Source organism: Carassius gibelio, chromosome B13, assembly GCF_023724105.1.
Source record: "Carassius gibelio isolate Cgi1373 ecotype wild population from Czech Republic chromosome B13, carGib1.2-hapl.c, whole genome shotgun sequence".
Taxonomy (NCBI): domain Eukaryota; kingdom Metazoa; phylum Chordata; class Actinopteri; order Cypriniformes; family Cyprinidae; genus Carassius; species Carassius gibelio.
The window spans coordinates 18,642,030-18,668,529 of NC_068408.1; the positions used below are offsets into that span (position 1 = coordinate 18,642,030).

The 26,500-nt window shown below is 37.1% G+C and overlaps 1 protein-coding gene and 1 long non-coding RNA gene across 2 annotated transcripts in view; one reads left to right on the forward strand and one right to left on the reverse strand.

Annotated features, from left to right (window-relative positions):
* The window catches only part of LOC127969979 (pro-neuregulin-3, membrane-bound isoform), a 334,295-nt gene that overhangs the window by 237,703 nt on the left and 70,092 nt on the right, over positions 1–26,500 (forward strand). The window lies entirely within an intron of this gene.
* LOC127969981 (uncharacterized) lies at positions 22,800–26,033 on the reverse strand. The gene is made up of 6 exons (XR_008156458.1): positions 25,782–26,033; positions 24,961–25,056; positions 24,003–24,118; positions 23,777–23,861; positions 23,190–23,317; positions 22,800–23,069 (listed from the first exon to the last, which is right to left on the reverse strand). It is a non-coding gene; the product is annotated as an uncharacterized LOC127969981 (long non-coding RNA).

Consider the following 26,500-nt stretch of genomic DNA (forward strand, 5'->3'; position numbering starts at 1 on the left):
ATAAACTTTCCCTCTGAAAGTACAATTCCTCATTGGCTCACTCACCTCCTGAGGGTGTGATATTTTCCTGCTTTAAAAGATCACTGTTTTAGAGCACAGCAGAGATAGTTCTTCAGAGAGAAATTATTCTTCTTGAAGAATTAAAAGTTGGTGAAGATAACGCTGAGCTAAGTCTTTGAGGGATTGTTAGGTTTGGCTGTAGCATTGTCAACAAAACTACATCAGAGATCAACTGGAGACTCAACCACTTGCATCAGGACTCTCTTTCAAACAGGAAAGGTGTACACGTAGTAAACCTAGTCTTCTTAATTCATACATTTAATTATCACCTAACCCTCTTCACAAAGGTATGTAAGAATTAAGAAACTGATGTTTCCCTCAGGCTTTATCTGCTGAATGTCAAATACTGCCGTAACTTTATGCTATTATCCTTCACTCTGCTTAACCCTCCTAACCCTCTTTCTTTACAGTGTGTGTTAGACTAGTTTATGTGTTTATCATAGTTAATAAAGTATTGTGTATCACATTTTAACTGGATTCCATAATCATACCAACCACAGCTACACGTTCATGCCTGTTACAAGTGTGTTGAGTGAGTATTAGGATGTTATCATCTATGACCAAGAGAATAATATTTTAATATAGCCTGTAGATATTCTCACTAAACATTCATTGAGCAAGTATTAAGACCGATTCAGGAATCCCCCAAACTAGTTACTTGATCAAAATACATATTTCCTTTTTGGGCTAATTTGCTACCTCAGTGGGGCCACAACAACACTGGACCCCACAAACTTAACAAAGACATTTTTGTTTTCTACAAAAGAAAGAAAAGTGAGGCTCTTTGCATTTTGCTGTATCTGTTCTGAAGCATGTAAAATATTTGGAACTGTTTGATACATATGGATTTATCCAATCATTAAATGAATCCATTGTTTATGGTTGATTTAAAGCCTTTACCTTGTTCACTTGGGAAAGCACAGCAAGCACTGAATCATCCTCCAATTTTGCCCTTGATTGCATTTCATTGTCTTTTCTAGCATTCACTTTCCCTCGTCAGCACAAACCCTTTGTTCTGCTGTTTGTTAATGCTCAGCCAGGCAGGGAAAGCCAGATGTTCCTGCTGTTCATGTAGCATAACTATACCTCAAAGCATTACTGGAAGGTGTCAGAGATGTGGCGCAGAGGGTGTTCCTCTGTCTAATTAATTTAATCATTTTTGTTCTCTAGCTGGCATTTGCCCTTTTATCATTTATTTTTTTGCCATCCTCCTCCCTAGCTCCACCTGTATAGATCTAATGGATCTTGCCTATTTATTCATTTTTTTCACATTTTCATGTTTCTGTAACACTTTAGTATAGTGACCAGTTATCTTTAATACCCAGTTGCTTATTAGCATGCATTTTTCTAGCATGTTGTCTGTTTATCAGTACTTACAAAGCACATATTCTGCATAACCATGTTTTACATCCCTCCCAATACAAAAACTTTATATCTGGAGTTGTATTGAGGCAAAAGTCATAGTTAATGGCTTGTTATTAGCAAGAATTGGTCCTTAAAATAAAGTGTGGCCCATGTTTCTTTGTAGTGTATTTTATTTTAACTAAGCGGAACAAATCTTAGTATTTGCTTAATAGCGGTTGCAGCAACAGCAGCAGATCTTGTCTGCCAAAACCGAGCAAAGGACATTTCATGCCCCATGTAAATCACTCAAATAGTTGTCAGGACTGAAATAATTTTAATAGAAACCTTTTTTTTTTTTTTTTCAGAACAGCAAATTTGGTGAATTGTGATTTTGAATATGTGTAAATTCATTTTTGCCTCTTATGTGTGTCTGCATAAACAGGCTGTAAAAACAGCTCTAGGCACGTTTAACCATAATCCAATTGGCGCATAATGCCGTAAAAGGGCTCCCACATATAGGGTTAGGGGCCCACCAGCACAGCGAAAGCTGTGGGGGCATCCCGTGCTTTATTTTTTGTTCCACAAAATGAGATTTCAGGTTTTTCCTTTGGAATATTCCTTGCATGGCCTTCTCTGTGCACCACAACCATCACATTTAATTTTATAAAACATCTTGCATGGGTAACGCAAAAGTTAACTGCCTTGCGGTAACTATGGCAACAGCAGTATTGGTAATGACTTTAGCATGCTACAAAGCAGCTAATATTTTAGCCCAAGCATTAGCCTGCTTAAGCTGCTTCTCATTACATTACATTAGAATTCTCATGTTTAATGAGAGCCTGGGTGCTCCTACAACGCTAATCCACTTTCATGCCATCTCTCCCTGGGTGTCAAGTACTGACAGCTTCCCCTATTTACACGTAAATCAAAACATCAATTAATCCTACTAATTAACAGCCCCCACTGCAACAATGCTGCCTTTCAGCGCACCATCGCAAATCCTCAGTTCGCTAAACCCCTATAGATGAATGCAAACGAAACCCGTCCGTTGTCCGGAAGGTCATAGTTATGGGAGGATTTTTCTGTCTAAATCCTCAAGCGCTTGCTTGACCAGAGAACTGGCTTTGTATCCCTTGTCTCTGCCAATCAGCTCAAGGGCTGTAGGTTTCCTCTCTGGGGGCTCACAACTGTCCTCTATAATACTTTCTTTGACTGATTGTTTGGCCTTTACGGGGCTGTTGCCATGACTACAGAAAGTAACTACAAATCATAACTCTGTTGAGAAGCTTAACCTGTATATGGATGTGCTTTCCTGTCATCTCTACTCTCCGAATCCCTTTTTTTCACCCTCTAGCCAGGGTGAGACAACTAATGGACCATTCTGTATGTTCAAGATTTTTGTCAGGGACGAGGCGCCAGGTAACTGCTTCCTGCTCTGAGATGAAGTAAAGCAGAACAGTGAAGATATCTGACATGAATGAGCTGTATATACATAATACAGATAAGCAGAGAAGATCCCCACACGGCCTATTTGCATGTAAATGCATACTTATGCTATGCGTTGTAAATGCGTAGTGTTTTAAAGCAGCAAAGAGGAAATTTCTGGAGACCTGCGGCACAAAAAAAACAAAACAAAAAAAAGGCGTATGATTCCATGCGTGGATTGTCATTTATGATGCATTATGATGGATTCAGAGAGTGCTAAGCAAGTATAACTGTTTTTTCACTAACTCTTACATGCATAATGTTATGTCTCTGTTTGGGTAATGGGTTTATATGTGTTGGATCTCATAACTTAAGCATTGATTAATGTTATGTTATGCCCTGTAGCATTTTTAATGTTATACCCTATAGTTTTGTTTCTGCTTTAAATAACTGGCCAGTTGAAAATATTCTGACTGCTATTAAAGTAAAAATACTCTGTGTAGATAATGAGAGTCCTCAAAGTCGGATATGTCAAATTAAAGCCAAATAACTTCCTAAATTTAGCTCAACTGTGTTATAGACTAAGAAACAATATACCTATTATTTGACAAAGATATTGACCACTGTGCACGCTGGGTGTGTTCCATTTAAAGTGGATTGACCCATAAAATGGTTAACGTCTTCATTTACAGCTACAAATCTCTTCTGATTGACCAGTTGAAGCTGATAAGCACATTATTGGCTGTGTAGTGATCTGTGGCCTCTGAGTTCTGTGTCCACTGACATCATTAATGGTGTTGGAGCAGCTTCTTTTCAGATAAAGGGGACAGTAACAAGATGGTGGACGCATGTCTTGAGGCTGATTTGTCGATAGAACCATATGGTACAGAGGTTGTTTCCTTGGTAACCAGGTGGCTGGAGCAAAGAAAAAAATATATCAGCTGAGCTGTAGTCCAGTGTCCTGTAAGGACCACAGAAGGGAACAGCACACTAATGAAGCCATGCTTAAATGAAGTGATTTGATTTACAGTACATACTAGCTGCTAATAATCGTAAAGTGGGTTGGAAATATTAGAAAATATAATATGATGCAAATACGTTTAAAAAAACGTTTATTCCTATGATGGCAAAGCTGAATACATAACACATTTTTGAAATTTCTGATTAATAGAAAGTGAACAGCATTTGACACTTTTGATAATTTTAGGAAATATGAATTCATTTCTTTCAAAAATATATTTAAATATTTTATGTATATTTATAATTAAAAAGGTTACACTTTATTTTAAGGTATCCTTGTTACAGTGTAATTATACATTTAAGTACTGTGGAATATTAATTAACTGTGTACGTGGTTAGGGTTAGGATTAGTGTTCGGCTTAGTATTTATGTGTAATTTATTGTTTTTATAATAGGAAGTGCATGTAACATGTAACAAGGACACCTTTTAAATAAAGTATAACCAAACAATATTACAATGAATGTTAAAACTGTTAGATTAACATTGAATATAAATCAAATCTCTGTCAACCTATTAATTCCCTTCTTCCTTCACTTCTTTTTTAAAGCTTTTTACACCCAATTTAAATAGTTGGCTTTTATATTATCACTGTAAATCCAAAACAAATAAGTATAAAAAGTACTTTTCTCTCACTATTTATTCTGACTAAAGACTAAAATGATACAAATGCTACAGATATGTACTGCAATACAGATTTAACCTTAGCGTTAGCTTTGTTTGGCTGAAGACTATAGAAGACTTCCATGAGAGTCTCAAAACACTTGGCCTGTCATTCAGTGGGGATTTGGTGGCCTTTTGCCGTGTTTGGCCAAAGCCTCCTACACTCATCCATTATATTTGAGAAGGGCTGGAAATCCGGCTACGGGGCAGCAATAGAACTCTGAGCTGCTTACGGAAAGCCCAAACTCTTTCTGCTACTTCAGCTGCAAAATGGGCAGTCTGAGATTCACGGCACACTGCTAACAAACACATACATAAAATATTAAACAGAACGGCAGCTTTCTGTGCCAGTACCATTTGTCAAAACTTTTACTTCACCATTTGATTCTACTATAACACTTTCATTGTACTGTATTTTTCATTAAACTTTTACAGCTCGTTTGGAACGTATTTTGACATGGATACCAATAAATGCAGCTTTTAAATCTGCAATCGCCATTACTAGCAGCAGGAACTGGGCAGCTCCATTAGTTCAGCCACCCACATCAATACTGAGCTCATATTGTGCTCATAAAAGCATTTATAGGTGCTGTGTTAGTCGCTGTCTTTTGGATAGCTGGTGCAGGAATGGGAAACAGCCATTGGAAGCGCACACGTGATTCTACAGAGCTTCTTACTCCTCTGAAAGGAATCTGGCCATTTATTATTTAATTAAACCTAGCTAAGGTCATGCTGGTTCATTAGACAGAAGGTTATTTCAAAGAAAAAGCGAGGAAGAATCTCCTCAGGGATACAGAAGGCCAAGGAGAAAACGGAGCCACAGCATGAGCAAATGAACCTCGGCAGATGAATGTAATAGATTTTTTTTTTCCAGGCAGACTTTGGGAGACAGGAATGTCAGTTTTAAGTATACAACAAAAGAATCAGACTTGTTGTTTTGTGTGTACTGAGCTGAGAGAGCACATGCCTACCAAGGGCAGTTTCATCTTGGTATCAGTCAGGGAGAATAAACATTGGTCAGCAATATTTTATTTGCTCTGTCTGCTCACCTCAGTCTATTTGAAATGAAAAGGCTTTTGACTAAACAGCTGAATTACCATAGCACGTGCTGCTTTTTCTTTCAACCTTGTTTATTTGTTTGAAGGTTGCAGCCTTCATTTTTGCCCTCTGCCTTTCAAAGTTCTCTGTGAAATTCCCAGCGCTCAGGTGAAACCAGGCATTTTTTTTTTTTATCCTGATGGAAATCTTCGCATGTTCAGCACTCTGGATATTTATTAATATGAAGTCCACTATATAGTGGCATACGGACCTTATCCTTTTGATGTGCAATAGGAAAACAATTTATTGCATGCAGTTTATGATTTGTCCCTGAGCAGACTTTGCCCTTTCTTCTATATGTTGGTACAGCATCAACCCGATGGCAACCTAATTTTATTTTATTTTATTTTTTGTTAATATGGAGGTATGGGGTGTAGGAAAAAACGATTGTTTTTATTTGATCTAAAAAAAAATAATACTTGTTGTTGTGACTATTTTTAAAATCTCACACAAAGATTTTTGGTGGCAGTGGACAGCCCTATTATTTTAAGCTGCTTTTTAATACTGTTCTAATTTTACTTGCTGGCACCTCTCCCAAACAACCTTTACTACTGTTATATTTCCTGAGCCACGGAAAATGAATACATTTATTGGCAATAAGTCCCAGGCATGCAGTTTAAATTACCTTTGATACATTTGCAAAGGCTCCTAAAATGCTTAGATATGAACATATAAACACGTCTAGCACCTTGGGATTGAATTGGAAGGAATTGATGGGTAACAAAGCAAGAGAGGGAAAGCAATTCATTTTATTCACTTTTTTATTCACAAGTTCTATCCCTCTCTTAAATAGCATCTGTATTTATGTGCCTTTTGCTGAATTACTGCTCTGGAGCGACTCTAAAGACATAGCGCTCCTCTTGCTCATTATGTCTGTAATCAAAAAAGTGCTCTTAGTTCATGAAAACTCATCTAGGGTAAACATCCTGGCATCTCATGTGAAAATACTATGTACACTCAAAAGCGTTGAAGAGCATGCACAGATTTTCTTTCAAACCTAAAACCTTTCATTTCTAAAACCTAAAAAAAAAACTTACCTGACAATTTTTCATCAGTTGCTCTGTATATGTAATTGGCACAGTCAACTGCACTTATGTTACAATAGCAGTCAAACATTACAGTTGCTATCACCGAAAGCAACCAATTTGTGATTCATAGGCGGCTTTTATCAGTAGTTGTGAAAAGATGTAGGTGACACTTGTTTTCTGTATTATATGTAACAATGGCTCCTGTAGCTAAAGTTGAAGCTCAAGCTGTGTGCGATGGCCTCTGGAGGAAAGAGCTTTTAGTAATGTGCAAAACATCTTTTATCTGTAATATGCTAATCCTCTTTGAAATATATGCCTCAGATATAGTAACTAAACAGAATTAGTTACTGTTTTCATTCATTAGATTATCCTTGCACACAACTTATACACAAAATATAATTTAATGTACATACGTATACATATATGATATTGCTTTTATACAAAAGGGTATGTACCGCCAAAAGGTCTGATTAAAATTCACAGCAGAAAGCATCACCAGCAGTTGTGATTCTGTTCAGCATTTTCCACTGAATTGGTTTATTTGATTCACTAATAAAGACAGACACTAGCTATGTTCTTGAAAGAATCAATGTTTTTCCACATGTTGATTCAGTTGAATGATTCGCTCAAAAAGATTCCACCTATTGCTGTAATAATGTAATCGTTATATAAATTATTATTTAAATGTGTATTACAATGTATTTGTACTCTATGTACTTGTACTTAACAATGACTACCTACAAATAAAAATGTACTGTTCCTTTTTCATTTTAAAATAATATTACTAGTAATTGAATATATGACCCCCCCCAAAAAATACTTTAGATATTTAAATAAAAATATCTACAGTGTACCTGTATCAGATGCTAAATATTGCAGAAAAGCAGCTGAAAAAAAAGTCATCTAGCCACATTGTTACAGCAAATAAAAAGCAGCTATTTTAGCACGCTGAAAGCTTGATGGCTCGTTCCGCCATTTGTGCAAATGGAACTCTAAAAATGTTATAGATATATATGGAACTCTAAAAATGTTATATATATACGAACGTTCTGAGGTGTACAATTATTTTCTTGGAAACACATGGCGAACGTAGTTCCAGGCAGCTCTCTTGACCGCATTACAGTTCCATATCACTTTGCATAGTTAATAGTAATAACGTAATAACTTTGCAAAAAAAGGTGCTGTCAGCGCTGCCCTGACGATTTGATCAGTTAGCCTATAAAGTGTAGCAACTTAAAGGGTACACATGACATTTCTCACTAGCGATGTAATAACAGCGCTGTTTACAGATGCTGCAGCAGAAAAGTGTTTAGAGACACACAAATTCACACAAGTTCTCTCTATCTCTCTTTCTCTTTCTGTCTTTCTTTCTCTCTCTCTCCTCACCGTTGAATTATTAGAAAGATAATGCACAACCGAGGTGTAATGGCCACAAAGCGATAATTTAATTTTAATAAAATTAAAATAATTAAAATAATTTTTTGAATAATTCAATGGCCCGTCGTCAGTTATTCCTTACATATAGTAATGTGCAAAAGTCTTAGACCATTAGTATTTTCACCAACAAAAAATAGTTTTAATTCAGTTATTTCTATCTTTTGCTTTAAGTTTGTCAGTAGGAAATATCAGTTTACATTTCCAAACATTATTTTTGCCATTAATTATAGTAATCTAGTGAGATTTTTGTTTGCGCAAGGAGTAGAGTTGCCGTATGTGCCGTTCACATGTATGCAGATAATCGACCAGTTGTGGGGCGTGAGAAGTTGAGAGCTACGTAGGACGATCAAAGCGATGCAAATACGGCCCGATCATTACCAAAGTACCGCTAGAGCGATTCGAAAGTCTGCCTTCTATAGCTCTCATGAATGTCATACAAACATCGATCTCCAAAGTGCAAACAGACAAAAACTGGATATTTTAGGCAATATAGAAATTTATACGGGAAAGGTGTGTCCCGTATAAATGCCCCGTATTGTCACCCTAACAAGGAGTCTGACAGCAGCCAGTGCTCCACACAGAGATCTGATCTCACCGTCATCAGTCTGTCTGGAATAACATGAAGAAACCGAACAAACTGAGACAGACTAAATCCAGAAGAGCTGTGGCAATGTCTTCAAGACACAAAACAATGCGCAAGTGCACCTAGGACAAAAGCTTTTTTTAAACAAATAGTGTGGTCACACCAAATGTTGATTTAATTTATTTAAGTTAATAGAAGTTAATTAATATAAATTTTACACAAGTGCCTAAAACTTTGCACAGTTTTGTAGCTTTACGGCTTTACTAAAACAATTTGGAGACATTGCCACAGTTCTTCTGGATTGAGTTGTTCTCAGTTTGTTCTGTTTCTTTATGTTATTCCAGACAGACTGATGGCAAGGCAAGGCAAGGCAAGTTTCGTACACAATGGTAATTCAAAGTGCTTTACATAAAAGAAAGTATAATAATAATAACAAAAATAAAACAAGCAATTTTAAAACTTAAAATGATTCAAACATTTAAAAACAGTTAGAAAATGAATTTACATAAAAAAATAAAATAAAATAAAACAGTGAAAATATAGTGCAATCAGTTCGGACATTGCACAGTGCTCATTCAATAAATGCACAGCTAAAAAGATGCGTTTTGAGTCTAGATTTAAATGTGACTAGTGTTTTAGCACATCTGATCTCTTCTGGAAGCTGATTCCAACTGCGGGCGGCATAGTAACTAAAGGCGGACTCCTCTTGTTTTGTGTGAACCCTTGGTATTTCTAACTGACTTGATCCTAGTGATCTGAGTGCTCTGTTAGGTTTATATTCAGTGAACATATCTGCGATATATTTCGGTCCTAGGTCATTTAGTGACTTATATACAAGTAAAAGTACTTTAAAATCAATCCTAAATGTAACTGGAAGCCAGTGTAAGGACCTGAGAACTGGTGTGATATGCTCAGATTTTCTGGTTCTAGTCAAAATCCTAGTGAGATTTTGATGATGATGATGATGATGGTGAGATCTCTGTGTGGAGAACTGACTGCTGTCAGACTCCTTGTGCAAGCAAAAATCTGATTGGATTATTACAATTAAAGGCAAAAATAATGTTTGGAAATGTAAACTGATATTTCATACTGACACATAATAGCAGAACATAGAAATAACTGACTTAAAACCATTTTTGGTTGGTGAAAATACTAGCTTCCAGGAATTTGTGTACAGTTCCGTGTATTATCATGCTGCAACATGAGGTGATGGTCGTGGATGAATGGCACAACAATGGGCCTCAGGATCTCCTCACAGTATCTCTGTGCATTCAAAATGACATCAATAAATTGCACCTGTTTTTGTTGTCCATAACATATGCCTGCCCATACCATAACCCCACATCCGCCACGTTGGATGTACTGACACATTTTCTGAAACTCCTTTGGAGATGGCTTATGGTAGAGAAACCGGTAGACTTCCAAATAGAATCAATAACAACATCCAAGTCCCTCTAGAGTAGATATTTTTTGATAACAAACATGCGTGGATCAGGCGGACTTAATGAAAATGCAATTCATTATTTGCCAACAGGAGATGTTTTAAAGCATAGACATAAAGCGCGAGAAATAGAGGTTTCCCCAGTAACAGCTGTAAACGAAGCAGAGCTGGTACACTCATACGCTGCTATCAGGCATATAATATGCAAGTCTTCCTTCAGAAATACAACGATGTAAAAACACCTGTGCCTCGCTTTGATATTTAAACATATAAATGTAAGGAATTATTATTATTAAACATGCAGTACTTAACGTTACTCAATGAAGCCTTTTTGAAAAAAAGTTGTAAACATTTTTGAAGTTTTAAAATTGTGGTGAGTCTCCAAAAATAAATAAATGTATGGGAAACACATCCCACAGCACAACCACCTGAGCCCAACTTCAGTCTACTCATCACCTTGCCTTTAACTGTGTTTGTAGAAGGCACTGCAGCCAGACCGATATACACAACACAGACTGGAAGTTAACTTAGGTCCAGGCGCGAGCGCCCGATGAAACCGTCTATATGAATTATGGGACCCCTATCAAATCAATATTCCATCTAGATAGTAGTAATATATGTTAAAAAACACGGCCGCCTTTCATTAATAATTATAATTACGTTATACTATGATATCGAACAAGTTAGAGAACTGCATTTGAAGCTACTTTATTCAGCTAGATATAGAACAAATGTAGATTTACATGAGAGCAAGTCCGTCTGCGTTTTACACAAGACATCATATCGTTTGTCAAAATATATGGATAGATACAGTTAGCTGAATGGATGCATACCTGTTTATCAGAATGCAAGCGAGTTCGGCATCTCTCTGTAGTTTCAGCTTGTCACGAAGCTCTCTCTATCTTGGAAATGCAACTCCAATATTTACCCGTGTCTTGTAGCTTCTCTTGTCCCAAAACCATCTCGGGTCATTTATTTCACCCGTGCGTTTACGCTTCACAGAACGTGCAGGCAAAGCATAATCATGATCCATAACTAAGTTATTGATTGAGGTTTAAATACGAATATAAATATAATAGTCTCAATCAAGCCTACTACTTTTTCTTCTTCGTCTCGTCTTTGTTTCTGTTCACCTTTGTATTTGGCGGTTCCGCAGGAAGTTAGATAAACTAGAGGGGTCAAAGTTTATATGACGCCATAGACGGGCGACAAAACTGAAATAAAGAAACGTGCCGTGTCTTCTAATTAAACTATAATTTTCTCCGGATTTGAAAGTTCGTGGAAACTGTCGGGATGATGTAAGTACACAACTAAAAAATATATATAACATAGATATAGTGATTTCTGCTATTTTTAAAGCAGAAAAATTACATATTGCGCCTTTAATGGGCAACAGCTCTGGAGGACATTCCTGCAGTCAGCAAGCCAACTGCATGCTCCCTCAAGACTTGCGACATCTGTGGGATTGTGCTGTGTGATAAAACTGCACATTTTAGAGTGGCCTTTTATTGTGGCCAGCCTAATGCACACCTGTGCAATAATTATGCTGTCTAATCAGCATCTTGATATGCCACACCTGTGAGATGGATTATCTCAGAAAAGGAGAAGTGCTCACAAACACAGATTTAGACAGATTTGTGAACAATATTTGAGAGAAATAGGCCTTTTGTGTACATAGAAAAAGTCTTAGATCTTTGAGTTCAGCTCATGAAAAATGAGGGCAAAAACAAAAGTGTTGCATTTATAATTTTGTTCAGTGTTTATATATATAGCCTGTAAAGTCATTTTGATAAGGTGCTTGTTTGTATTCCTTACATTTCAAATGCAAATAGTCTCAGTTTAACACATCAGTTTTTCAGAGGGCAGAGGCTCTTGGTGTTTGTTTACTCTTATTTACACTTAGTTTTATGTTTAATTATTCAAGATAATGTTATATCCTATTCTGTTTGTATCAGGTCTATAATTAATGTGTCTGCATATTAGAACGCTGCTGGTTTTAAGCATTAATTGTCCTGAACATGTAATTTAGGAGTACTTCACAGTCTCTCTCTCTCATGACTTGTCCACTAATTTTCTTTTAATCATACCAAATCCAGAGCAGGTAAACAGACAGGGTTCTCAGAGCTCTAGGGAGAAAGAATCCACGTCCCAGATACTAGAGCTGCTTTCAGTAAACTTCTTTATCCACACACATATGCTGTATAGATGTGTATACACGATGTAGTGGAGTGCAAACCTCATTGTACACTGCTTTGAAAGAGGTAAACTAAAGCAATAAAATAGTGGTTTTAGAAATCATTGTGCATGTCCTTATTCCTGATGTCAGCGCATGAGCTGTGGTAAATATAAGAGTGGGGCAGTATGCATTTGATTGCATTACCAGTACCAGATGTTAACCGGCTGTTTTAGAGCTGTGATAATGAACATGGTATCAGCAGAAGGGAAGACTCTGGCCCACTCAAATGGAGTTGATCACCAGCAGCAGACCGCCTACTTCAAGACCAGAGCAGATTTTGAATGGAGCCATTCCAGATAGCAAACCCCCATACAGTTGGATCCTTCCCTCTGGCGTCCAGTCTAACCTTCTACATGCTCATTCTGTCACTGGAGTCATATTCTCAATTTTAAGCAGTTTCTCATGGCTTCGTAGCAAGCATCATATGCCACATTGACCTCTGTCTGATTCATTAGGGATAGATAGGAAGGCTGATTTTTTTTGTAGCAAACTAGCAAGAAACCAGGAAGTCTACAAAGTAAACAGTAAAGCCATTTTAGCTTTGAAGATATTTGAGCTAAGTCCTAGTAAGGACTTTGATATATTTCAGAAAGAAGAAAAAACCCTCAAAGTTGAAGTACAAAATGTTAGAGATTTGGAATGCTCTTTGTGAATTGAAAATGGGTCAAAAACTTTGACTAAAAGAAAATGTAAAAGAGAGAGAGAGAGAGAGAGAGAGAGAGAGAGAGAGAGAGAGAGAGAGAGAGAGAGAGAGAGAGAGGAATTCAATATCTAAACATATTTGAAATAAAGAATTTACACTGCTGTTCCAAAGTTTTGAAAGATTATTACTATTAATATTTGTGTGCACGGATACATTTATTTCAGTAAAACTACAAAACTAAAAATACAGTTCAACATAGAAAGCACAAACTTTATTATAGTTTTACAATTAAAAAGAACGGTTTTCTAATTTAATATTTTACATGCGTTTTATTCTATTATCACAAAGCTGAATTTTCAGTGTCACATTATCTTTCAGAAATCAATCAATTTTAATGTCCCTTACTATCTGTCAATGTGTGGTGTGGGAGAGAATCACATAACCAAGGAAGATACAATAAACAGTATTTAATACTAAACAGGATAACACTGATGTATTCCATAAACGATACCGGAAAACCAAACACTGAACAGATTGCAACTTATATGGGGAACGTAGATGAGGATATTTGATAAGACACACCTGAACATGTTAACACAAATAACATGAGAACGAAACTAGGAAGAAACACACAGAGAACATGAAGAATGTAAACATAACTTAATGAGTCCAGGTGCGTGAAAATTAATCCCCCTTTCCGGAAAGTGCAACCTCGCACCGTGGAACAATGACCATGGAGGGAGGAGACAGGAGGAACCCCAGAGCAGGAGGAGCCAGGCGGGACCAAGAATCAGAATCAGAATCAGAATGAGCTTTATTGCCAGGTATGTACACATACGAGGAATTTGTTTTCGTGACAGAAGCTCCGCAGTACAACAGAATGACAGCGACAGAACATAAAACACATAATAAAAGAATAAAAAATACAAATAAGTAGATAGTGAATAACAATATACAAATGACAATTGTAGGCAAGTATATTACAAAATGAAGTTATGTATGTACATATATATTGTGTGCAAAATTTAAGTGTATACTAAGTATGTGTGTTAGATAAATAAAGTGTGTGTGTATATAAATATAAAGTGTAGTGTGTCCGCCGTTATTATAAGCTGTTCATAAGATGGATTGCCTGAGGGAAGAAACTGGTCCTGTGTCTGGTCGTTCTAGTGCTCAGTGCTCTGTAGCGTCGACCAGATGGCAACAGTTCAAAGAGGGAGTGTGCAGGATGTGAGGGGTCCAGAGTGATTTTGACAGCCCTTTTTCTCACTCTGGATAAGTACAGTTCTTGAATAGATGGGAGGGTTGAACCGATGATTCGCTCAGCAGTCCGGACTACCCTCTGTAATCTTCTGAGGTCAGATTTAGAAGCTGAGCTGAACCAGACAGTTACTGAAGTGCAGAGGATGGATTCAATGATGGTGGAGTAGAACTGTTTCAGCAGCTCCTGTGGCAGGTTAAACTTCCTCAGCTGGCGGAGGAAGTACAACCTCTGCTGGGCCTTTTTCATGATGGAGTCAATGTGAATGTCCCACTTCAGGTCCTGAGAGATAGTGGTGCCCAGGAACCTGAATGACTCCACTGCAGTCACAGTGCTGTTCATGATGGTGAGTGGGGAGAGTGCAGGGGCCACAGCCATGATGGCGGCCCACGGTAGAGCCAATGGAGGAAGGAGCCATGGTGGCAGAAGGGCCGACGACTCCAGCAAAGGGGCTGACAGGTGACAGTGGTGGTGATGGAGAACCAGAAATGACAGAAGAAGGCAGGAGAGGGAGGGTGGGAAATCCAGACAAAAATATGGTTCCAAGCAGACAGACCGTTCAGGGAAGACAGAGAGTTCATAAGAAAGCAGGAGAAGAGGGGCACGTCTGCATATATGTCCTCATCACAGTCCATAGAACGGTGCTCACCCTCAGCCATGGTGCAATGGGCTGAGCTTCCCTCCGTGCTCTCACTGTTATTGGTGATCTCCACTGTGGCAAGCTCTGTTGCTGGCTCTTGCACATGGTCTGATGATCCTCAGCTCTGTCTCAGTCCATGGTGATGGCTCGTCAGTCGCTGCGGGCACTGGCTCTCCATCAGCGGTGGGCTCAGTCTTTGGCTCCGCACAGCAGGGAGATGGTGAAACGGGCTTTGAATCCTGAGTGGGGCTGGTGTTGTTGTCCGCGATGTCCACCGTAAGCAGCTATCCACAGGACACCAGTAGCCACTCAACAAAGTTTGCAGGGCTCCAGACAGCTACGCTCATGTGGAGTTGTTCAGTCCAACTTGATAAAACGCGCAAAGGCAGCTGTCCGGGTAGTGTGTCAGGTTGGCCAGAAACACAAAGTCTTTGGTGTGGTCCTCAAGAGAGTGATCCCCCTGCTCCAGCAAGAGGACGAGGACAGCAGGATCCATAAAGTAAAACAAAAACTGACAAAGGAAAAACAAAACACATGGGAAAGACGCCGCTTTACTTTGTCTGGTATTCTGTCACGGTTTGGTGTGGGAGAGAAATGCTTAACCAAGGAAGATACAATATACAGTCTTTAATACTTGACAGAGGGGTGATCCACAGCTGACACACCTGAACATACTGACACAATTAACACGAGACAGAAACTAGGTCACACAGAGAACATGAGGAATGAAAACGTAACATAATGAGTCCAGAGGCGTCAAATTATCTGCTTAATATTTTTTCGGAAGTTAAAACTTAAAGGTTTTTACAAAGCATTTATTTGAAACATAAATCTTTTTTACATACATTTATTTTCCTTTTACTGTATGCTACATATGTAAATTAATGTAAATTTTTAATGTAAAACTCTTAAAAGTGTAAATTGTTTTGGTTTGTATAACCTGCTGTATAGCCAAGTTGATTCAGTGCTATTAAGTACAATTTTGGCGTTAATTTATTTAGAACCACATGAAACGTATCTTTTTTAGTTTACCTGACAAAATACTCTCCTGTTTGTTCATGATGTCACCCAAAGCATAGCTGTATAGGTAACTCTCTCTTGTCACATGTGACAGCTGCTGCTGAATCAGGCTTTCAGCGTGAGCACACTTGATGTTTCAGCAGGGCATTTGTGTCCGATGCTTGTCATGGTGAATGCCTTCATGCGCCATCAGTTATAAAGGTAGATATTTTCTCATCACAGGGAGATTGTTTCATGCCAAGTTTCTTTCTTTCTTTTTTTTTTCTTTTCTTTTTTTTTTCTGTCAGAGAGGCCGAGCCTTCAGCCCATCAATGCACAAGCTGGCACATGAGATATTGTGTAAGTTCCTGGCTCTAGTTAGGTAATGAGAAATACTATTTTCACGCTGCTGCCGCTCGCTCTCTCTCTCTCTCTCTCTCTCTCTCTCTCTCTCTCCCGCCATAGGCATCTGTCAGTGTTGGAATGAACAGGGACTCATCAGTGGAGTTCTCCCCTTTAGAGGCCTGTACTAACATGGCCAGATGGAGCCTGAGCTCACTTGGCACCAGTCAAACCAGCACCCAGGCTATATGCAGGGAGCTCAAGCATTTTATCCCCCCCACCTTCTTTCCCTTACTTTGTCTGACGCATACACATTTTATTCTCCCACGTACTTCTTTCCCATCCCTTCTTCATATGTGATGTTGGTTTACTACACCCCCAAACAGTTGTACAGTTCAAGGGCTTGTGAACTCACACGACTCAAAATCGCTTTTGTTACGACCAAAGATGGTAGCTGTAGTGTAAAATGCACTGTAATTTTGTGCATTTTTTAAGAAAAATTTCTACTTGATTTAAAAATCTTTAAAAAAATATTTTTTTGGTGTAACCCAATGAAATCGGATTGATTTGGTAAATGTAAATATTTTTTTACTTAAAGGGGGGGGTGAAATGCTCGTTTTCACTCAATATCCTGTTAATCTTGAGTACCTATAGAGTAGTACTGCATCCTTCATAACTACAAAAAGTCTTTATTTTTATTATATTTATAAGAGAAAGATAGTCTCTACCGATTTTTCCCGGAAAAACACGCGCCTAGAGGCGTGACGTGTGGGTGGAGCTAAAGAATCACGAGCGCCAGTAGGCTTTTGAGTTGAGAGCATGTGGAAGCTGTGACACAGATCCAGAGGCTGAAATTTAACCAGAGCAGCATCAGCAAAGGCGGTATGCTATGTGGTATGTACTGAAACTGTATGTATTTGCATAACAGTTTTGGAAAATGACTAAGTTCCACTTTATGTCGTCTTTTTTTTTTTTTTTTTTTTTTTTTTTTTTAAGCTGTACATGTGGAAAGTGTAGTTTGATGACAACATCGCATGTTGTTTACTTGATGCGCTTATGCGCTGATATGTAAGTTAACAACACAGAGATATTTGAAGCAGTTTTACTCACCGCATGTGGTTCCAACACACGATCATGACCCTTTTTAGTTGGGACTGCATTATCCTTAAGAAATAAACGATGTGCAATCCGAAATGCAGGGAACAAACAAAAACACTTGCACAGCTCCGTTGATGCTCTGTAAAAATAAACTCCATCCACTGGTCCCTTAATGCTGTTTCTCTTTTGGTAATCTGTGCAGGGTTGTCTTGCCCTGGCAACCAAAAACACACTTCTTTTGTGACTTTTCGCGACGCTCTCGCTCTAAATATGAATGCCTGTGCTCAGCCTCTCAGTGCTGTGCTATACGGGAGCGCGCGCTCCATGTCCATGTTTAGCATGGGAATCCAACTCTTTAACAGTGTAAAAAACTCAGTATGCATGAAATAGCATTTCACCCCCCCCCCCCCCCCCTTTAAAACCAAATTATGTTACTACATTATGGATTTTTTTCCTGAGATACTATACACTTGTGTTCTAAAGTGTGCATTAAAGTTTGCATTTTGTGAAAAATATTTCAAATCTATTCACCATAACTGCAGCAAATTGGTCAAACATGACAGTAAAGACATTTTTTTATGTTACAAAAAAATATATATATTTCAAATAATATACTGTATCCCAACCCATTCTCACTCCAAAGGCGTCAAAAACCGAAGCATGGTCAAGCGCCCCTAGCGTCACTTTTATGACGCCAAATGTGCCTCTCGGCGTCGAATATCGAAGCACTACGACCTTCATTGCTTTCAGTGGGAAACTTTTGGCGTCAGAATTCGACACGACGAGGACATGAGATGTTTATCGCTATGAAATCACGTTCAAGAAGTCTCATTCAGCACACATCGCGATACTTGCTATCAGTTCCACAGTTTGGGTGAGTAGTCCTAAATACGCTCTTTTAATGCCTTTTATAGATGTCTTCTGTCTTATTTATTAATCAGATTAGTGCCATATGTTTAATCGCTGTATTATATCGGTCATCCGCGGCTGTCTTTGAGTTTCATTGCGTTTAAATAAATGAACACAGCTGCTAATTAGTGTGATTAAACTATATCTGTCACCTGACGTGCCATAGACCTTCAATCCGTTTTATATTATTATTAATTTCAGGATCAATGATGTAAGTTGTATTTGTAGTAAAATCATGGTAATCACGACACTTACAATAGTAATAAATGAAATGTGAAGTTAAAACACAGTAAACGGGACATTAGTAACTGTAACTGTAGTTTTACTATGGTATATTAATAATCAATACAACAATACAATAATCACCAAACCAGCTGTTTGTATCACTGTAATGTTAGTGTTTTTATGTGCTTTTATATGACAGATATCACCGTAATCATATGTTCTGTACCATGCTTTTAATACCTTTTAATGTAAATCCAAAAAAAAAAAAAAAATCAAATTAAAAATAAATAATAAAACATGCATTTTTCCATTTTGCAGTTCATTCATATCAGTTTATATTTAAATATATATTTATATATATTTATTATATCTAAATATTTTGCTCACAGATCATTATTAACATTCTGTATATAATTCAATTTTATTTTCTCTCCCCTTTTTTTATTTTTTTGTATATTTTTAGCTGAAAAGACGTAAAGGAAGCCCGGTGGTGTTTCTGGAGAGGGATTCCTTCAGAAATGGAGAAGACAGAAAGCTGCGGAGGCAGATATTTGCAGCAGTAAGTCTGTGATAGTTTGTCCCTTTTATCAAACATTCCTGCTGTTATAAATTGTACAGCATTTGTTGTTTCTTAAACTGTTGCACTGTCCAAATACCCACACTTGCCATCTTTGCACTTGACCACTTGATTACTTATTTGACATCTTTCCTGTATTTGGCCTAGTGTTCAAGTGAGCATGGTGACCACAGGTGTGTGTCGAACTTTTCATGACCTGATGACTGTGTTTCCCAATCCTGGTCCTGGAGAACCCCAGCACTGCACGGTTTTGGCGTCTCTCTTATCTGACAAACACACTTTTGAGGTCTTGGAGTCTTCACTGATGAGCTGATGAGTTGAATCAGGTGTGTTTGATCAGGGAGACATCTCAAATGTGCAGTGTTGGGCTTCTCCAGGACCAGGATTGGGAGCCACTGCCTTATGGGACACTTATGTGTTTACAGAGATTTTTAATATCTAATTATCAATATTTCACATACTGTACATTGGACAGCTTTCCGTGACCTCTTGTGAGATCTCGGCAAAAAGTCTGACGAGTTATTCCAAAACATGATGCATGATGGGATACACTAAGCTTTGTATAGCGCTCCGGAGCAGTATTGGAGAGGTTTAGTGTGTGTTAAGGACGCTGTGCTTTGGCATTATTAAGACCGGGGACAGTCTCGTTCACACACTGTCACGTACACACACTCTCAAGTGGCCAAGACTGCAAGTGTGGGTATCTGGACAGGGTCAAAGTCTTAAAAATGAACCCTAAACACAGTCGCACATCACAGTCTTAATAATCCAGTTTAACACTTGTATAATATTGTACAAGCCCCAGGACGGTCTCATCTGACACTATCAAAAGAATTCATATGACTATAGCTTGCTATCAATTACTTGCTTTCTTGCTTTACTTGCTTAATTATACAGCATCTTTACAGAGGTGTAATGTACAAGTTGCACGTAATTAATAATATTTCCTTCCTTCTGTCTTACAGGATTTTTTGCAGATAATGCTAGTTCTCCATCATGCACAAGGACTCACCTCGTTAACTCTTTATACCCTGCACACACAGAAATGGTCCCTGGATCAGTGATTAGACTTTGCAGTGGTTTGATTTTTGCAGAAGATGTAACTTTGTTTTAATTATAAGCTCATAATGAATACATTACAGAACCAGTGATGAAAACAATAGTTAAACATAGTATTTTTCGTATTGATAAAGCATTTTGTTCTCTTTTTCAAGCTTCATACAGTAAACTTTTTAGACTTTAATTAAGAGTTTTAGTAAAGGAGATATTCATACACAGTCATCCCCTAGCTCCAGTCATGAAGTGAAATCATGATGTTATGTCAAAGCTAGCAGGTGTTTGTTTTCCTGAACACTTTCTCTGTCTTTCATTGTTCAGACAATCAGTGTTTATTTGATGCTGTGCTGATAGAGTTTTATAGATGATATTGCACACTTGACATTTATGTCTTCATGGTGTTTTTTGTGAGTTTGAAACATTTACATTGTGTTGTATAACATTTTGGTCAATTTAATTTTTAAAATAATTTATCTTTTTCCAGTGTTCTCTGAAAGACATACTGTATTTACTGTTTTGTATTTTAATAAAAGCATTTTCATTTGCATACTGAAAATAGTTAATGTTTACAACATAACTGCCTTTTTATTCTTTATGGTGGCAAAAACGAGCTTGGTGACAGAGGATGCAGTGTAGTAATTTGGGCATGTTGTCTTTCAATGAGTTTGACATATCAATAAATAATGGAAGATCCTTACAAAAATATGCATGTTCATTATGCTTTATGTATTTATTTGTTCATTCATTCATTCATTCATTTATAATTTCTGTTTTTATTCCTAGAGTTCAAATGGTAGAGAATGGTAAATCACAGAAACACAAATGTGAACAATTTTAACTTTAAAACACAATGTAATATACAATGTAAATTTTAGAAGCACATCATTTGATTAGTAAATATATTTGTCTTTGGTCAAAAAATAAATAAAAATCTTAAAAATGTGTCTTATATTTAAGACATATTGGGCATGTGCACATCAATATTGCCCAATTTTTTTCAAGTTGAACAACGGAGGAAGGTGAAGACGTTAATAAAACATAATCTAATAAGTAGCAAGCTTAATCTATTGTTAACCGAATCTATCCCTTCAGCCGAAAAACGAAAGACATCTGTCATACATGGATAAGGAAGTGTGACACCGCTGCTCAGCTTTGATGTCATTGGCTATGAATTTTCAGGACAGTCTGTGGTTGGACTATCTTTTAACCCATATTAAACAGCGCATCATGTTGAAAAGTATGTTTCGCTGCTATCATCACATTAGTAATATATTAAGTCAACAATGAAGTGTTGCTATCTTGAGAAAAATGACATCTTTAGCGAGATCCTATTCCTAACCCTAAGCATAACTTCAATGAACTACAAAAAACAGCCCCCTAGTGTTGCCTTTCCATAGGTAGAATGACGGAGGCTTGTGGGTAATGAAGTTTAAAACTTTTTATTAACGAAACGAAATAAATTATTTATTTTAAGGAAAACTGGACATCTAAATATGTTCATTGTGCAAACCTCCATGATATATTTGAGAGGCAGGCTGAAATGTGGTATTTTACAGTGAGCAATATTTAAAATGCCTTTATGCCAGCTTTCCATTTATTTCTGAAAACTGAGCTCAACATTATTTTATCAGCATAGCATAAGTAATAATCCTGCCCATTTCCTCTTTGATATGTTAATTGGACTCTGATTTACAGCCATTTGAAATGTACAGTTTTGGGCTCTTCCGGGGGGTGCTACTGGGCCCCTGGGGGTAGAAGGGCAGTAAAACCTACATATATGTATTCTCCTCATCATGGACAACAAACTGAGCTGAGTCACATTTATATCTGACAGTTTTCACAGTCCTCTGTTTTCTAATTCTTACATCATTGCTATTATACCTTTTGACAGGACATTGTGAGGCCATCTGATGAAACATGGAAAAATTAGAAAGAAATGATTTAATAATGAAAATAATAGATTATTTCTTTGATTTTTTAAGTAAATGGCAAGAAATATAATGGATGAACCTGCAACAACTTGCCTTTATCTATTCCCCACTGTAAATCAGTAATCAAGGACAGTGTATACACATTGTGATACTTCACTATTACACAAGGACAAATTCATGCAGTGCTAAGAATATTAATTTATATATATATATATATATATATATATATATATATAACTAATTAGCAAAAATCAGTGTAAAAATGTCCTCCTCACCCTCACTGTATCTTGCTCCTCAGGTACTGGACATCAGTAATGTGCATGCTCTTGGTTTTAATGCATTACTAGATCCACGTTGATCATTCCTGCTACATTCTCAGTTATCCCTCAAGTGTTTGTAACAATAAAGCCCATGGCACCATCTTGTAATGCAGAATAATTAATCTCGTAACTCCCTTTATTTCACTTAAAAATGTGCATATTTGTTACTAAAATATAAAAAAATTACTTTCTGGTGTACTGATGTCCCAGATGTTATTAATCCGATCAAAAATGTTTATGTCTTAAATAAAAAATAATCCCAATAATTAATATGTCGTTTTTCCAAGTCTAAAATAAACACATATCAGCCTACCTAGTAAAATTATGTATTTACCAAGAATCTTCAGAACACAATATTCAGCATTTTCATTTTATTGAAGCATAGACTATAAAGTTGATAAAGTAGCATCAAGACAAATAAGATTCAATGAAAATAATTATCATAAAAAATACATTAACCTCATATATAAATCAGTTCTCACAGATGAGTGATGAAATGTCCTTAAAAGTCACACAGTCCCATCCAGTCAACTGTGATACAGATCATGTGATACATATAAGACATTTGATACTGTTCCAGAAAATAATGATTCCCATCATCACATCTAAACTGGTCTCATCTCCCCATCGTGTTCTTCTTCTCTCGTGTCTGGAAACAGTTTGTGGTTGATATCCAGCACTGATGTGGTGTAGCTTCTCTCAGCCATAGGATCTCTCAGTCCTAACATCCCAGACCTGGTCAAAGTGAAACAAGCAATCCAGATGAAGTTGTTTAATGGACAGAGAGCTCAGCTTATGTTCTGTGTAATTTTAGCAGGGTGAGCAACTATGGCCCTTGTAGTACTGTACACTTACCATTCTTCAAGCTGTTTTGAGACCTTTTGAGAAGCTTTTTCTCTGAAGACAATTTACCACATCCTCTTCTTTCACTCCTTTCAAGAGCATCACTTGGTCAAAACCCCTCATTTGGCTGATGAGATCATCTGTACAAATTACAATACTGCAATAAAAATGTCATTCTGCAAGAATTAAGAAAAAGTTACAGAGGCAAAGGTCTTGCTCATGAGACTGCATTAGCATGTGTAGTTCTCAGAGACTCTAGAATTCATCTATTGTTGCAGTAAATGTGTTTTCTTCCTCTAGAATCTTTCTCCAGAGTTCCTGACTTCTCTCACAAACGTGTTTTAGTCTGTGCAGTGCAAGGCCTGGCTTAAATAATGTCAATTGGTGTTTATATCAACTAAACCAATTTCATGATACTTGTCTACTCTTAAAACAGGTGGTGTGTTTTTAAAAACATAATATTAAAAATGTCCAGTCACACTTTGCTAACATGCTGTAATTGTAATAGTATAAAAAGAAATCAAGGCTGACATGACCAGTTCTGTGAGAGATCATCATAAAATGTTGTATAACACAGCATTGCTTCAACACACACATACCAGAGGACTTCTGTTTGTTTGAGCACAAGATGACCATCTTCATTCCTCATCCTGAGCAAATCATTTCCTTGGTCTTCCTTCTCTTCTGTGAAACAAGATAATCTCTACTTACTCCTTGTGCAATTAACATTGCTCATTAAACATAATTAAGTTAATTTAAAATAAGATTAAGACCAGAGCATTTGATGAGTAAATGTTGATTAAAAAATATTCTAAACAAATGTACCTGGGAAGAGCTGATCATGGCAAGATTCGCTGAGACTCAGTAATAGCTCTTTTAGTTTTTAGGAAGGTTTGTGAGGGTTGGCTCTTGAGTGAGCTGTTGAGCTTGATATTTTAGACCTGAAAAAGAAGAACAGCATTATCTCAAAAAAATCCTGTAAGACAGAAGGAAGGAAATATTATTAATTACGTGCAACTTGTACATTACACCTCTGTAAAGATGCTGTATAATTAAGCAAGTAAAGCAAGAAAGCAAGTAATTAATAGCAAGCTATAGTCATATGAATTCTTTTGATAGTGTCAGATGAGACCGTCCTGGGGCTTGTACAATATCATACAAGTGTTAAACTGGATTATTAAGACTGTGATGTGCGACTGTATTTAGGGATCATTTTTAAGACTTTGACCCTGTCCAGATACCCACACTTGCAGTCTTGGCCACTTGAGAGTGTGTGTACGTGACAGTGTGTGAACGAGACTTTGCCCGGTCTTAATAATGCCATAGCACAGCGTCCTTAACACACACTAAACCTGTGTCCCATAAGGCGGTGGCTCCCAATCCTGGTCCTGGAGAAGCCCAACACTGCACATTTGAGATGTCTCCCTGATCAAACACACCTGATTCAACTCATCAGCTCATCAGTGAAGACTCCAAGACCTCAAAAGTGTGTTTGTCAGATAAGAGAGACACCAAAACCATGCAGTGCTGGGGTTCTCCAGGACCAGGATTGGGAAACACAGTCATCAGGTCATGAAAAGTTCGACACACACTTGTGGTCACCATGCTCACTCGAACACTTTGCCAAATACAGGAAAGACGTCAAATAAGTAATCAAGTGGTCAAGTGCAAAGATGGCAAGTGTGGGTATTTGGACAGTGCAACAGTTTAAGAAACAACAAATGCTGTACAATTTATAACAGCAGGAATGTTTGATAAAAGGGACAAACTATCACAGACTTACTGCTGCATATATCTGCCTCCGCAGCTTTCTGTCTTCTCCATTTCTGAAGGAATCCCTCTCCAGAAACACCACTGGGCTTCCTTTACGTCTTTTCAGCTAAAAATATACAAAACAATAAAAAAAGGGGAGAGAAAATAAAATTGAATTATATACAGAATGTTAATAATGATCTGTGAGCAAAATATTTAGATATAATAAATATATATAAATATATATTTAAATATAAACTGATATGAATGAACTGCAAAATGGAAAAATGCATGTTTTATTATTTATTTTTAATTTGATTTTTTTTTTTTTTTTTTGGGATTTACATTAAAAGGTATTAAAAGCATGGTACAGAACATATGATTACTGTGATATCTGTCATATAAAAGCACATAAAAACACTAACATTACAGTGATACAAACAGCTGGTTTGGTGATTATTGTATTGTTGTATTGATTATTAATAACCATAGTAAAACTACAGTTACAGTTACTAATGTCCTGTTTACTGTGTTTTAACTTCACATTTCATTTATTACTATTGTAAGAGTCGTGATTACCATGATTTTACTACAAATACAACTTACATCATTGATCCTGAAATTAATAATAATATAAAACGGATTGAAGGTCTATGGAACGTCACGTGGCAAATATAGTTTAATCACACTAATTAGCAGCTGTGTTCATTTATTTAAACGCAATGAAACTCAAAGACAGCCGCGGATGACCGATATGATACAGCCATTAAACATATGGCACTAATCTGATTAATAAATAAGACAGAATACATTTATAAAAGGCATTAAAAGAGCGTATATACGACTACTCACCCAAACTGTGGAACTGATAGCAAGTATCGCGATGTGTGCTGAATGAGACTTCTTGAACGTGATTTCATAGCGATAAACATCTCATGTCCTCGTCGTGTCGAATTCTGACGCCAAAAGTTTCCCACTGAAAGCAATGAAGGTCGTAGTGCTTCGATATTCGACGCCGAGAGGCACATTTGGCGTCATAAAAGTGACGCTAGGGGCGCTTGACCATGCTTCGGTTTTTGACGCCTTTGGAGTGAGAATGGGTTGTGTATCCAGAATCCTGACAGAATGTATCAAGCCTTCCACAAATAATATTAAACCATGGTTTTCAACATTATAATTATAATAAAATTTTGTTTTAACACCAAATCAACATATTAGAATGATTTCCGAAGAATCATTCAGCATTGAAGAATGGAGTAATGGCTGCTGAAAATTCAGCTTTGCCACCACAGTAATTAAATGCATTTTATACAAAATATTTTCAAATCAAAATATATTCAAATCAAATAAATGTATATAAATTCTAATAATAATTCACAATATTGTTGGATCTCTTTATTTGTGGTCAATTGTGAGATTGTAAAATGTTACTGATCCAAAACCTTTGAACAGTGAATTATGGATGATGGAACAATAAACACCTTGATTGGGGTAAGTTGGACTTCAAAATAAATGGGCTTGGTTGCAGAAATGTTCTGTGTTCAAGCCAAAGCTCATGAAGCAAAGCTTTC